Source organism: Oncorhynchus nerka, linkage group LG24, assembly GCF_034236695.1.
Source record: "Oncorhynchus nerka isolate Pitt River linkage group LG24, Oner_Uvic_2.0, whole genome shotgun sequence".
Taxonomy (NCBI): Eukaryota; Metazoa; Chordata; class Actinopteri; order Salmoniformes; family Salmonidae; genus Oncorhynchus; species Oncorhynchus nerka.
The window spans coordinates 79677031-79692761 of record NC_088419.1 but is presented as its reverse complement, the minus strand read 5'-3'; the positions used below and the strand labels follow the sequence as shown (position 1 = coordinate 79692761).

General features: G+C 41.5%; 1 pseudogene; it reads right to left on the bottom strand.

Moving 5' to 3' along the window:
- LOC115108767 (cytochrome P450 2J2-like) overlaps positions 1-14568 on the bottom strand; it is a 41321-nt pseudogene extending 26753 nt beyond the window's left edge.
- Positions 14569-15731: the final 1163 nt, after the last annotated feature.

Here is a 15731-nt window from a genome sequence, read left to right as displayed (position 1 = left end):
AAAACGAATTCCAAAAATTCTTCAGGGTCTTTAATAATCGATGTTGTTAGCATATTACACCTCTGTGCTAATTTGCCCCAAAGCGAATTTAAGTACAATTGTCACATTTCGTTTGGTTTTGTTGACCTCTATTCTGTCAGGGTCAAGAAGGATGCCTTCTCTGTCATGATAGTCTTGAATGTACCTGTCTTTACTCTCTTGATCTGTGACCGATGCCGGATAGCCTGAAGCCATTTGCTTACATCTCAAGAAGGTCTTGATGTACTCTTTAAAAAGAGTGTCTGATTTCTTTGAAAAGTTCCATACTTCAAAGATTTTGGCCACACGATACCCCATCTCTAAAGCCTTAGAAAATTCAGCTGTGACCCATACACCTGTCAGTGCTCTTTCTTGATCGGTGTGATCACATGGGTTTTGTTGTATGTTTTCACTGCAGGTGCGACAAAGGGGAAAGAAAAGTTTTCCTTGAGGGCCCCTGTAAGGCAACATAGGTATAAACAAACCCCTTGGAGGGTAGACTGTTGCTTTGATCAGACCAAAATAGTTTTGAGGTAAGTCAAAATCACGATGAATAATTTCAGGATGACCTATAGGATAGCATGAGGAACTCATTACATGCGGATAAAGGGATGTAAAATCTACATAGCCTATTGTCTCGTCGGGTTGCGCTACATACCTCAATGTCAAAGCATTGGTACGGCCGCCATACAAGGCCTGTCTTGGCTCCAGAGGTTCTGGAGTGTCAAAGCTGGAAAGGAATGCTTGAACATGAGGATCAGACTTTTTGAGGGCTGTCCATTCGTGCTCCCACAAAACAACCACTTTTAGACCGTAAGTAGCCTGTAAAGAATCAACTTTGTCTTGAAACTCTTGGTACATTTCCCCAAAAGTCTTTTGGGTTAGGACACACATGTTCTGGGGCACAAAGCAAGATTTGCAACCATGGAAGAAACAACCGTTGTACTCATACACGGTCTCAACCCCGTCAATCTGGGTGTAGCCATCTACATGGTAAGAGCCAAATGCCTTCTCCCCTCGATTCAAAGCATGTTGAATAAAAATGTCTTTATCCTGGGCCATATACTCTAGCCATTGAATGGACCCACTAGAGTATGCCTTAAATTGGCGTCGGTAGTTGTCAGGCGAGGGGATAGCTATAGAGGCTGTAGGCAGATAGTGTGTACGTTATGTTTTCATGCATGCTGATGCAATAGTTGTACAACTCCAGGGGTCAATGCCTGCATCTTTGATTACCTCTTCTCTGAATCTGAGGCATCCTTCACGAAGTATAACCACATCATTGTCACAGTATGATTCCATCTCTTTATGGAAATCAAAGGTGCCATGTCTTACTGTCTCATACCAAATCATGAATCTCTCACGCTCTTTGGGAGACATTTGATCACACCCGTACATTTCTGGGCTGGGATATGATCCGATATAATGTAGATTCTCCTCAGATGTGAAGAAGTGGGGGAACCAGCCTTTCACAGAGTTTTCAAAACCCAAGGCCTCTGGCATTTGAGCCAATCTCATGGGTAAGAAGCTTAAACTGTCAATGTATCTCTGGTTGAAGGCTGGATCTACAAAACACAAGATTTGACTACCTTGAGCTATGACACTGGGGGCCACGCCTTGCTGTATCAAGGGGTTCAGAAGAAGGTAGGCTCTAGCATTGTGCGCTATAAACGTAAAGTTTCGGTACTGTGGTTTTCTAAAATGTTTTAGAAAGAGTAGTGCACAATTGGATCCTTCTGCAGACCACTTTTCCCCCTTGAATGTCATGGTAGATACAAAAATAGGCAAATGAGCCCCCGATTGCTGATTTGTCTCAAAATCATAGAACACATATTTCTCTGAATGTTCATCTTCAGCCAAGGGTTGAATATAACACTCGTGTGGCACTTCTTGAACCACTTCAGCATTTCTGCTTTTCAGAGCCCCTTTACAGATTGGACAATGTAGGATTCCACAAACATGTGGTTTAGGGCTATCTATTTTAAAACTTGTTAGAGAAGTGCTCCCGCTGTGGGGGATCAAATCAGCGGACATTTCAAGTGCGCCACGTATAGTTTTTGATAAAACTCAAACTTTCATTAATACACACATACAACGTACTGAATTAAAGCTACACTCGTTGTGAATCTATCCACCAAGTCAGATTTGTAAAATGCTTTTCGGGGAAAGCATGAGAAGCTATTATCTGATACCATGCACCCTCAAAATACAGCAACGTCACCTAAAACGACAGATTTTGCGTTATCCGTCGCTACCCAAAACGCTGAAATAAAATATAAAACATTCATTACCGTTGACGAGCTTCTTTCTTGGCACTCCTATATATCCCATAAACATCCCAGTTGGGTCTTTTTCCCGATTAAATCCGTCATTGTATAGCCAAAATGTCATTTTCTGAAGACCGGTCTGATGCAGGAATATTCTGTTTTCCAAGACGCAACGTCACTTTTTAAAATGACAAAAGGTGCCTATATACTTTTACAAAACACTTCAAATTACTTTTCTAACCCAACTTTAGGTATTAATAAACGTTAATTAGCTATACAATTCATCACGGGGCGATTTGCATTCGATAGCAGCTAGTCTGGAAATCAACGGCCATCTTTCTCATTTTAATAACTTCCTGTTGACAAACTGAAACCGGAAAGGGTAAAACGTAATAGAACCAAGGATTAAGTCTGCTCAAAATGCCAGCACTGGCGACATCGTGTGGAAGCTGTAGGCGTTTACATTACGGCCTGATGTATTTCCGTTCGTCTTTAACAATACATTGACTGGCGTAGTAATATATTTTTTGTGTTTTTGGAGAACAGTTTTTCGAGGGATTTTTACTGCTAAACACGTTGTGTTATAGCCACAGACACGATTTAACCAGTTTTGGAAACGTCTGAGTGTTTTCTATCCACAGATACTAATCATATGCATATACTATATTCCTGGCATGAATAGCAGGGCGCTGAAATGTTGCGCGATTTTTAACAAAAAGCTGCGAAAATTCGCAACATCCTTATGATTAAGGCTGTAATTGCAATGACATTTTGGGCATTTCTTGTTAATGGCACAAATGCTTACAGATTTACAGGCCTTAGGGTGCCATGTTTCAATTTTGTGTTTATCGTAACAGTAGGTCGAACGACATGTGCGATGGCAATCCTCACATGGTGTCAATTTTAAGGTTTGCATAGGGCACTCTGCATCCTGACATACCGAACAGTTATAACGGCACGAGTGCCCCCCCTTTCGGGTGTAGCCGGTATGGCAGGATTGACACACATATGGTGCGCCTATGAACGCCGTGATGTTGGTAACCACATAGTAATGTTCGTTTTGCACATAAAAGTACAGAATCTGAGGGTGCGGTTGGGGGGTGTTTTGGAACATCAAGAGAGCTGCATTAGCTCTACTGTGGTACAAAACCACAATCTTGATATTCAGAAGGTTTTCAAATTTGACAATGTCTGAGAATGCCACCCCTTCATGTATCCCGAGACCCACCGCCGTTTGGATCTCTCTAGCCTTTTGCAATGCCGTCAGATCAGTACATCCGGGGTTAAGTAAATGCGCTAGGCCTATTGCAAAACATAGCTTATTGTCGGGATTGTGAACGTTTATGAGGTAGGCCCTTTTATTGCTTATGATTTCTGACTGCATTAGGCTATCAAGCTTCCTTCTCTGCCCACCACCCCCCTGCGGTTGACGTATTATTTGCACTACAAGCTCGAGGGTCCGATCGGCTATGATGGCTAAATTTGACTGAACAAGGCCATTGGGTAAAATAAGAGATACTGTATTATGAAGGCTATCTCCACATATTTCCAACTGTAAGCATACAGCATAGTCAAGATTCTGATTCACACATAGGAAATTGAAAAACTGTCGAATCTCTGTATTGTTGAATTTATTTCTGTACACAACCCTGACACGTCTATCATGAACATCTGCCTCCAGATTTATTAGACAATTGTCCAATTCCCCAAAAACATCTTGTGGCGTTTCAGACTCTACGGACCTGGGCGTTACTGGTTGTTCTATTGCTGTTGGGGTGGTCGCGGCCGAAATTGTCTGACTCTCGTTCAGCCGATTAATTAAGGTTATGAGGGCTTCGGGAATCTGGGATAACATGTTTTCCTCAGACGCCCCTGACTCGTTCATACGATTAATCATTTCTAAGAGTTCGGCTGGAATCTGTGTTAATATGCTTTCATCTAACGTTCCTGACTCGTTCATACGTTTAATAACTTCTAGGAGTTCGGCTGGAATCTGGGATAAGAGGCTTTCAACTGTCTCCCCGTGTTGCGTTAGTTCTGCCATTTTTGGATAATTAAGGGTGTTCGTTTTTTTTGGGTCTTTCTGTAATGGTTGGTGTTACCTGTATGATTTTAGCGTCTGTATTTGCGTTTTTTAATGGGGTTGCTGTTTAACATGCGTGGAATTGTTCTATGCCAGAATAACATATTGTCTCTGTACTGTCTCTCAATTAAATCCCCCAGTCATTTGTATAGCAAAACATTCCTCGATTTCAAAGCCCTGGAAAATAATGTGAAAAACCTTTCTTGTTCGGCTGCAGGTACTGAGGCCGTAGAATTGACTGGGTCTATAAGGTTGGCCGCATCACAGAATAGCTGGTCGTCAACATCTGACATGTCATTAAAAACAGGTCTCTCGGGTGTTTCATCGGGAATGCTCGGGGCGCCGGAATCCCCCAGCTCTAGATGTATGTGGCCGTCTGTGCCGTTTTTCGCCGGGGCGGAGTCTGAATGAAAATAATACATACATAATTACGTTATTAGATATAAAAAATATATGTTAGCTACATACAAATGTCAAATACCTTTCCGTTATAATAATATATATTAACAATACATAGTTAAAATACCTCAGCTTTTTTGACGCTTGTTGTGACGAATCGCCGAAACCGGGGGTGTGTGACTTTTCCCCTCTAGCGTTCCAGATTCTGCTGGGCCTGTCTCCGGACAGTCTGAAAAAACATTATTTGTCCTTGTTTTAACATAGGCTATCAACAGATCTATAACTAATAAAAAGGCTTATAACTAATAACCAAACTGTATAATGGTCTCATACCGGGTCCCTGGACCGCCTGCTCGTGAAGCAGCAAGTTCCCGGCCCAACAGTAGTTTTCGGGTGGGCTTGATTCAGAGCAATGTATTTGGGCCACCGCTGTTCTTTGCCTGTTGCTGTCTGGAATATTTCGGGCGGGGGTCGATGTTCCCTGGATTCGCGGTGAGTTTGTACAGAACGGTAGAATTGCATCAAAGTCCTGCGTGTCAGATGTCCATAACGCATCCTTTATCATTCCTGGCTGTATGTCGGCTGTAAATACATAAAATAGTTTTTTTAAATAGTACACCCTATTTTTAAATTTTTTATATATAAATATTCTTGGGTATGTGTTTAATTATAAGGACTTACAACGAAAAAAGGCCGTTGGGGATTGTCTGCCAGACTTTTGCTCCTGCGAACCCCCCTCATGTTCCAGATCCGGTAAATCACGTAAAAGCTGCGTAAATGTCGGGGATCCTAGACACCATTAGACAATATTAACTGTTATACGCTATATCTACACTTTTTTAACCTATATTGGCCTTTTGGCCTGAAATACCCAAATAACTAGGGGGTAATATTCCAATAATATTCAAACAAATCTTAAAATGTGTTTTTAATTTACTCACCTCCAGAAATATCCATTATGCGAGATTCACTTATTCAGAATATTATTATAATTTTTTTTTTAAAATCTGTCCGTGCAGCTCAATATTCGGGCCTTTATGTTTGCGCTAAAGCAATGCTAACAGCGTTAAAAATAGTTCTGTCCCTAACTATCTAAAAGTACGGAATGAGTTTTTGAGAGATGTATGCTACACCCCACCCCTGTATGTCTGTTTTAGAGCCCCCCCAAAAGGTTTTGAATTCAAAGTACCGTTCTGTCTGCATTGGGTTTGCTAGAATCCCTGTGTGTTGATTAGATATCAGTGTTTAACCCGGGCTGTAGGCCTATATCTTGACAGGCCATATGACGGATAATGTAAACCTTGGTTTCAAACGTTTCTCTACAGATAGAGCTCTGGGACCCCAGGTTTAACCCCCCCACCTTAGGATTTATGTAACGCACACACAACCACACACACACACACAAGCGTCTTGCTACGCCTCCCAAGACCCCTCACACACACACACACTCTGATTCTATTTTACTTCGCGACAGAGCTGGAAGACGTTGTTAAATAGGCTTTTCCCATAGTTAAAGGGTGAGATACCGTTTTTTAAATTCCTTTTATTGAATTCCAAAATATTTTGTACAACCTTTAAGACATGTTTGAATTAAGTAACACATTTGAATAATATTTAAACATGCATCACACGTGTTTTATGTAAAAATTAAAAATAAAACCTTGGAGGCCGGTCTTTGTACATTATTACAAACTTTAATAAAACATAATGTTCATAACATACCCATGTATGAATAGACTATAAAATAATACATGTTTTTTTTCAGATCTTACAGTTGTCTGCGCCAGACCCTAGCGTGAGAGAAAAGAGCGCTACCCCCTTAGTTAAATGGGGGCTATACATTTTCAAAAATTAACACCTACATTTTAACACACGTTATAATTCAACATTTTTTTTTTTACTATTTCTTCCAGATATAGGGGTCCTGTTAGCCCTGAACATTATCCGTTTCCAATTCCCCATCGCAAAGTCTTTTCCGCGCTCCGTCGAAGCTCTGTCCACTTTCCTGCCAGGGAAAGATCCGCCTTCGACCTTGTTGTTGTTCCGGGGTATGTCTCAACGATAACCTCGGCCATCGCCGTAATTGTTCACGATTTTCGAAAAGACTGTCCAGCTTATTTATTCATCAGGGTTCGGAAAATGTGGTAATCGCGCCATTTAAAACTGAACATTATTTGAAAAAAATGTACATCCTTGCATGCTTTGGAGGATACATATGAACTGACCGTTTTCGTAGCATTTGCACTATCAAATTGTTCACATGCTAAAATTGTCACTCTGGAGTCCGGGGTATAAGCCATGGAAGTGACTCTCAGAGCCATTAGATCATTTCGTCCACAGACTTGTTCTTCCAACGCATATCCGGGCAGCCTTGAAGCACTCAGGACGCGTTCCATTTGACACAAAGCTATCCTTATTTTAGCCATTCTCGCATCCTTAGCGCTGGAGAAAAAGGCTCCGGTTCTGCACGATAAAAGGGTTGGGACACGCTGTCTGTGAATATCTTAACCGTAGATTCCTCCAGGTTGAATATGTACGAAATATGTCCCTCGCTTGTACACAAAAAGCTTTTAAAACATTCGGGAGCCTCAAGCAAAATATCCTCCAGGCTTTTGGCGTTGGATTCATGACATGAGCTACAGAGCACTCCGAGAATTCCCCTTGTAGACATATTTTAGATGTTTAATATTCAGGTCTTAAAAATGGCTTGTTCTGGACATTTATAAAGCCTAGGCCCCAGATACATAACCCTGGACATTCCTGCTTCATAGATAACAACCATAAGGGAGATAAAACTGGGGGTGGGGGGGACATACACTGTCCCAAAAGTTCAAACACTCAAACAACACCCTCCCCAGTTCAACCAGCCCCCCTAGACATCAAGCAACAGGCCTACTTCAAAGCATAACATAGAGCTATAAAATAACACACACCCTCTAACACGTGAACACATGAACAGGGGGGACGGGCCGGAGGCCCATATTCAGACATGTACACGTCATCATGACATACGGTCATCAATCAATCATTTTGACCGGTGCCGTCTCCTATTTCTCTCTGACAGAGGTACGAACTTCAAGGCAGGAGAAGCCAGGTTGGAGGAAGCCTTCCAAGCCATGGAACCCAGCCTCCAGGATCAGCTGATGGACCAACAAATCTCATTCAAATTTAACCCTCCAGGCGCTCCTCATTTTGGAGGAACATGGGAGTGAGAGATCAAATCTGTAAAGACGGCCTTACGAGTCGTACTAGGGGACTAAACTGTCACTGAAACTGTCTTGAGGACCGTCCTGATAGAGGTGGAAGGGATTCTGAACTCCAAACCCTTGGGATATCTCTCTGCAGACATCGCTGACCCCGATCCGGTTACACCGAATATGCACTTGATGGGATGCCGAGATGCGTCACTTCCTCAAGCCATGTATGCTGATACCAACCTCGTAGGCAGACGCCGGTGGCGACACAGCCCAATCTTAGCTGACCATTTTTGGGCACGATTCATTCGGGATTACCTACCAGGTCTACAGCACAGAGGGAAATGGCGGAGAGAAATGGCCAGCCTGGAAACTGGCCAAGTAGTAATGATGGTGGACCCTCAGCTGCCTCGAGCCTCCTGGCCGGTGGGCCGTATAACTAAGACCATGCCTGGGACCGATGGTCGTGTTAGATCAGTGGAGATCCAGGTGAAGAACCGGACATATATCCGGCCAGTTGCCCGACTAATTCCTCTCCCTGAGATGACAGAGGACGGGGAGCAATGAGCCTTTTTTGAGGAGTGTGGAATTTAACAAATTTCCGGGGTGGCTGTAGAAATGGCCCATGGAGTTGGTGGAATAATCCTTTAATTAATTGCCATTTACTCAGCTGGGCCAGGGGCGCTTTAATTAGGTCAGGTGGAAATGTCCGACAGATCTCAACTCCATAAAAGGAGGAAATTGCCATCGCCTGATCTCGCTGCTTTCTCTTCCTTAACTCCATCTGATCCAGAAGTTCTGTGCGTCCATGAGTCCACCGACTCTTACCTTTCATCTGAATTATCTGTGGCGATCGGGAGAGTGGGCCATTCAGTTACTGTTAATAGTTATTACCGCGGAGCGCGGCTTGGAGCGCACGCTTCAACATTGTGTAATGTGAATTGTCAATGATCACGGCCCTACGGATCCTCATAGGCCAATTATGCAATCGATATGGTTCATGTGTATTGAAATTAATTATATGTACACATGAAGACAATTGAAAGAGTGAAATGAGAAACGTCATTGTTTGCTAACTGATTGACTTTGATAATGGGGATTATAGATTGTATAACCATTCCCTGTTTGTATTCTTTCATGATTTATGATAAATAGTTACGAGCCTAAATGACTCACGGATGATTACTATTGACTTCTGAATGAACTGGACTGTTGAATTCCCTAAATTATGTTAATAATGAATGATATGATTTGATCTTTGATTATGAATTTGATTGGATACGTGTTATTTGTTTCCTTTGTGATGCAGCACAGACTACTCAGTAAAGGAATTCCTGCCTCAGTCTCATCCATTCCTCTGTCACCTGACACGTGACCACCTGTTCACCTTCACTGTCAGTCATCCTACCTGTCCAGCTACCCACACAGATTCCACTAATCTTTCAGTAAGTGTTCATCATATATTTATTAAACCGAGAACAATAAACAAAATAACAAAGGAGAAACGAAACGGTTCTGAAAGGTGACAAACACATAACAGAAAATAATCACCCACCAAACACAAGTGGGAAAAGGCTACCTAAGTATGATTTTCAATCAGAGACAACTAACGACACATGCCTCTGATTGAGAACCATACCAGGCCAAACGCAAAACACAACATAGAAAACGGAACATAGACAACCCACCCAACTCACTCCCTGACCATACTAAAACAAAAACATAACAAAAGAACTAAGGTCAGAACGTGACACACAACCTCTGCAGTCAGAATAAAAGCAACGTTTTTTGCGTCGCGTTTGTTTAAGCTGTTTATCCTGCTTATACCACAGTTTCCAAAGAAAACAAGACTAAGCACATTTCCGTTGATAGTTTCATTTATATAAGCAAATTCATACTTTCTCAACTTTTGGTTTGCCATAGACCGGCGATCCAGTCGTTCATTCGATTAGTTCTATATTTATGGATGCAACCCAGTTGTTTGTTCTTTATGTTCCATTGCCATGCTCACTGGAAATGTTATTTTCTAGCTAGCTACAGATAACACAGTCACAATCTCTGCAGCAAAAATAAGAGCACAGTAGCCATTTTCTATTGACATTAATTTGGATACATCCATAACAATGAGCTGATAATGCCGACTTTGCCTGGCATGCAGTGGCTTGCGAAAGTATTCACCCTCCTTGGAATTTTTTCAAAATTTGTTGCCTTACAACCTGGATTTAAAATAAGTTTCTGGAGGGTATGTATCAATGAATTTACACAACATGCCTACCACTTTTAAGATGCAATTTCTTTTTTACTGTGAAACAAACAAGAAATAAGACAAAAAAACAGAACTTGAGCGTGCATATCTATACACCCCGCCCAAAGTCGATACTTTGTAGAGCCACCTTTTGCAGCAATTACAGCTGCAAGTCTCTTGGGGTATGTCTCTATAAGCTTGGCACATCCAGCCACTGGGATTTTTGCCCGTTCTTCAAGACAAACTGCTCTTGCTCCTTCAAGTTGGATGGGTTCTGCTGGTGTACAGCAATCTTTAAGTCATACCACAGATTCTCAATTGGATTGAGGTCTGGGCTTTGACTAGGCCATTCCAAGACGTTAAAATATTTCCCCTTAAACCACTCAAGTGTTGCTTTAGCAGTATGCTTAGGGTCATTGTCCTGCTGGAAGGTAAACCTCCATCCCAGTCTCAAATCTCTGGAAGACTGAAACAGGTTCCCCTCAAGAATTTCTCTGTATTTAGCGCCATCCATCATTCATTCAATTCTGACCAGTTTCCCAGACCCTGCCGATGAAAAACCTCCCCACAGCATGATGCTGCGGATGGTGTTCTCAAGGAGATGAGAGGTGTTGGGTTTCAGCCAGACATAGCGTTTTCCTTGATGGCCAAAAAGCTCAATTTTAGTCTCATCTGATCAGAGTTCCTTCTTCCATATGTTTGGGGAGTCTCGCACATGCCTTTTAGCAAACCCCAAACATGTTTGCTTATTTTTTTCTTTAAGCAATGGCTTTTTTTGGCCACTCTTCCGTAAAGCCCAGCTCTGGGGACAGTACAGCTTAAGGTGGTCCTATGGACAGATACTCCAATCTTCGCTGTGGTCCTTGCAGCTCCTTCAGGGTTATCTTTGGTCTCTTTGTTCCCTCTCTGATTAATGCCCTCCTGGCCTGGTCTGTGGGTTCTGGTGGGCGGCCCTCTCTTGGCAGGTTTGTTGTGGTGCTATATTCTTTCAATTTTTGAATAATGGATTTAATGATGCTCCGTGGGATGTTCAAAGTTTATGATATTTTTTATAACCCAACCCTGATCTGTACTTCTACACAACTTCGTCCCTGACCTGTTTGGAGATCTCCTTGGTCTTCATGGTGCAACTTGCTTGGTGGTGTTTCAGACTCTGGGGCCTTTCAGAACAGGTGTATATATACTGAGATCATGTGACAGATCATGTGACACTTAGATTGCACACAGGTGGACTTTATTTAACTTATTATGTGGCTTCTGAATGTAATTGGTTGCACCAGATCTTATTTAAGTGCTTCATATGAATGGGGGTGAATACATATGCACGGACCACTTTTCCGTTTTTAATTTTAAAAATAAGTTTTTAATTTTAATTTTTTTAAATAAGTTATTTTTTTATCCATTTTTTTTAATCCATTTAAATTACAGGTTGTAACACCACAAAGTAGGAAAAAACGCCAAGGGGGATGAATACTTTTGCAAGGCACTGTAGCTAGAAATGTGTGCCTTCTCGTCAGGACACTTATCAACACTGACTGTTAATTACGAGGAGATAGGATTGCATATCAAACACTAGGCTAGAAGCTAGCTAAATAGTTTGTTGATAGCAAACCTGCCAATATGACACCCCCCCCCCCCCCCCAAAAAAAAATCAGTTGTTGAAAACAGCTTGTTTAACTAGAAACATGTGGAATGATTTGACAGATTTAGTGACTGAGGGGATGGGAGAAATTCATGTTCAACATTTACCACTTTAGGTCATCAGATGCTCCCCCCAAAAAATATGTCTCGGCAAAAACAAATCAATCAATGTTTTTTCCTCATTGCATCTGCATTTACAATATACCCAATTTCAGTTTTTGTAGTTGCTGGTTTAACTTTCTGTAACTTTGTAGCAACTATGTTCTGCATGTGTAGGTGCATATTGCGTGATGATTGCAAGATGTCCCGATATCTTTTCCAACTGTCCTGTTATCTGATTTGAAGGTCCATTCTAGAAACTAGTTTTCAACAATGCTGTGGTATAATAATGAATAAACCCTATACTTTTAAGTCCCTATGATAAATGACCCTATCAGTTTGTGTCCCTATTGGCCCTACTCCCTACCACATTTAAGGCTTCTAAATGTACAAACAGAACACAACACTCTGACAACATACTATACATTGAGTTGCATTTGAGTTATGAGGAACAAATCCTTGAGTGTTGCAGTAAGTGGTCCCTGAGATGACTGACCTTAGGGATGGTATACCCTCCAACCTCAGTGTCTTTAGTGGCCTTGCTGTATACATTGAGCGGTATGATATTCCCCATCTTCTGTGTCTCATGGATGACTACATCTGTGTAGGGCGTGCTGTCCCTGTCTTCCATGGAGGGCTGCCGTGACTACCCAACAACTGCATCCATCTCTACCTGCACCTTGGCTACATCAGGGATAAAAGATAAAAAGACAATGCAAAGAAAGTCATCATGCTAGTTGATTGTGTGTGTGTGTGTGTGTGTGTGTGTGGTGTTTTTTGTCTTTATTCGTCTTTTTTGTCTATGTTGAAGGTTGGGCATTAAGTCCCTGCCAACGTCATGTTTAGTTTACTGGATCTATGTTTGTCAAATGATAAATGTCTATTATCTTTGTATATGTACATTTGTGTATTTTCTAAACTCTAAAATACAATTATAAAAAATAAAATAAAATATCGGGAGAATTACTATATTCACTGCGAACGTTTACCCGACTACTTTTTTTTTACCACTACATTAGTGATAGTCATCATCATCATCATCCTCAGCATCATCACGATCATCATCATCATCATCCCCATCGTCTTCTCTTTCTCGTTGAGGAAGCAGTCAATGAAGTCTCTTGGGGACGAGGGGTCGTTGTGCTTGTGCTCCTGAATCCTGATCTTGATGAAGGAGATGACCTCCTCCCAGCCAGAGAAGATGCTTCTGTGAGGAAGGAACCCGATGCATGACCCACGGCATCATGTTATACATCTGAGGACAGACAATAAATCACTCAATTCCATGTATTTATAAAGCCCTTTTTATATCAGCTGTTGTGACAAATTGCTTTACAGATATCCAGCCTTAACCCCAAAGAGCAATCAACTCAGAAGCAGAAACACAGTTGCCAGGAAAAACTCTAGAAAGAAGGAATCTATAAAGAAACTTAGAGAGGAACCCAGCTCAGAGGGGTTGCCAGTCCTCTTCTAGGGTCAACGCTAATATGAACGCCTGTCTAGTTCAGTCATATTTAATGATTATTCTAAATATAATATAATATGAATTAATGAAACAAAAAAGGAGAGAGAGAGAGAGACTTACTTCAGCCCAAATGCCTCCTTCCAAATACATCATCTCATTGAGAGTCTTCATGAGGGTTTGAAATTGGTCGTTGCTGTATTCAAAGCGGTCACCAAACACAAGACAGCAGATAACATTGGAGACATTGTTGTTAATCAGCATCTGGTGGTTGAAGGGTTTTTCTGCATGGGACAAAAGCAACATGGCTCACCACAAACATCATTTGTTTTGCGTGTGAGCCATATCCTTACACTGAACTTCAGTCTGAAATAATTTTTCTGGGTAAGGTGTGAGAGAGTATGTATGTATGTATGTATGTATGTATATTGTTTTTAGCTTATACAGTTTTGTCCCAAAAATATTTATTGGTGCGAGGACTCCTGATCTCAACTGAATCTGTCACCATATAAATCAATACATTATTTATCGCTGTAGTATTTTTTTCGAGTGTCAACTTCACAATAACAATGTCTGTGTAATGTATACTCAAATCTGTTTTGAAAGTATACACATTTCCTTGTGGGGACAATAACATTTGAACTGTAAGCATATCAAGTACCTTGTTCACTCTGAAAGGCTTCATTCAAACACTGTGCTTCGATCTGGACTCTTCTTGTCCTGTCCAAAGTTCCTCAGTGGATTCCCATGGATACCCATTTGACATAATCACACTTAAGTGTACGAAAAGTTTTCAGTGATCAGTGAAGAAGCAAAAAGTTGTACCATACACTCAAATGTAACTAAGAAAGCCTTGGACAAATATCCTTGTCTGAGTTAGAACGGCCCATTCCCTGTTTCTGTAGTGTGAGGTAGCTTGATGTTCAAGTAGGTAACCCCCTGGATAGGATGCTATTTGTCGCAGGCTCCTTACCACCCCAATCCAAGAAAATAGGCACCAGGTCAAATGTTTTGCCTTTGGTATGAGTAGACCGGGGATAACAGAACAGCAATTTTGTTAACACCACAATTGAATCATCATGGTATGCAGTCTAAGATAAGGGAAGGGAGGGCTGATCCTCGAAACTGTCACCATTGTTGACCAAGGCCTCTTTCACCATCTCTTATCCACTCAGGACAACCCACTTTGGCCCTTGGTTTGCCGAAGGAATTCGAAGGCTGAAAATCTTTCCGTATTTTTTTGCACACTACAAGAATAATGATAAGTAAAACAGTTTGTCACATTGTTTACTCAAAAAGAGCATTTAGTTAGCCTGGTCCCAGATCTGATTATGCTCTTACCAACGCCATTGCTCATTGACTAGCCAAACTATTTTTTGTCATGACAATGTGTGACAAGGAGTTTGGATGATAGTACTAACAGACTGGCACTCGAGCTAGCATTTAGTAAACCCACCTCTTCCAACTGAAGGTGTATCTTATCAGGATCAAACTGAAACATGTTGCCAACGAAGACTATGACCAAGGTCCAGGAGGAAAATTCTTTGGAGTTTTGTTTTTCAGGAGGTCGACAAGTACCAAAAAAACACAGAGGAAAATCTAAATAGTCTTAATGTCCAGCCATTTCAAGATAGAAGAGTGCAGTAATTTGCTCATCTTACTGCAAATGACACTGACTCAAAAAAGCACACAGAAATGTAACATAGGAATGAGTTTGCTAGTGGTTTCTCTGTAACCTGCTCCCTCTCTCTGCTTCCAAGGTAATGTCATGGTAACCACAGTTGTGTGTGTTCATGCTTGCCCATGTAACTAGGTGTGACCTACTAACATAACAACCCAGAGTTCATACTCTTCCCCTTTGTGCATAGTTTCTTTCCCAGGAAAAGGGGTTACATAATGACCATACAGCGTTTCTTCCATAGCATCTGTGGCAACATCTCAAAATTGATGTAGATTAAATCTGTTTTCGCTTTAATTCCTTAAATCTTTAGCAATCTTACTTTACCTTTACTTTACCCTAACCACGACCCTTATATAAACGTACATTTTTTACCATATTTTCTTAACTTTTCCTAGGTGTGTGTGTGTGCGTGCGAGTGCGAGTGCGAGTGCGAGTGCGAGTGAGTGTGTGTGTGTGTGTGTGTGTGAAAGTGAGAGTGAGTGTGTGTGTGCGAGTGTGAGTGTGTGTGTGTGTGTGTGTGTGTGGGGGGGGGGGGGGGTTAGGCTGTGGTGAAGAGGTAGGTCTTTAGGCATGCCTGAGAGATGGAGATGGTTGATTGAACTCCATTATATTACTGTAATAACACACTGCTCTCTAGTGGTG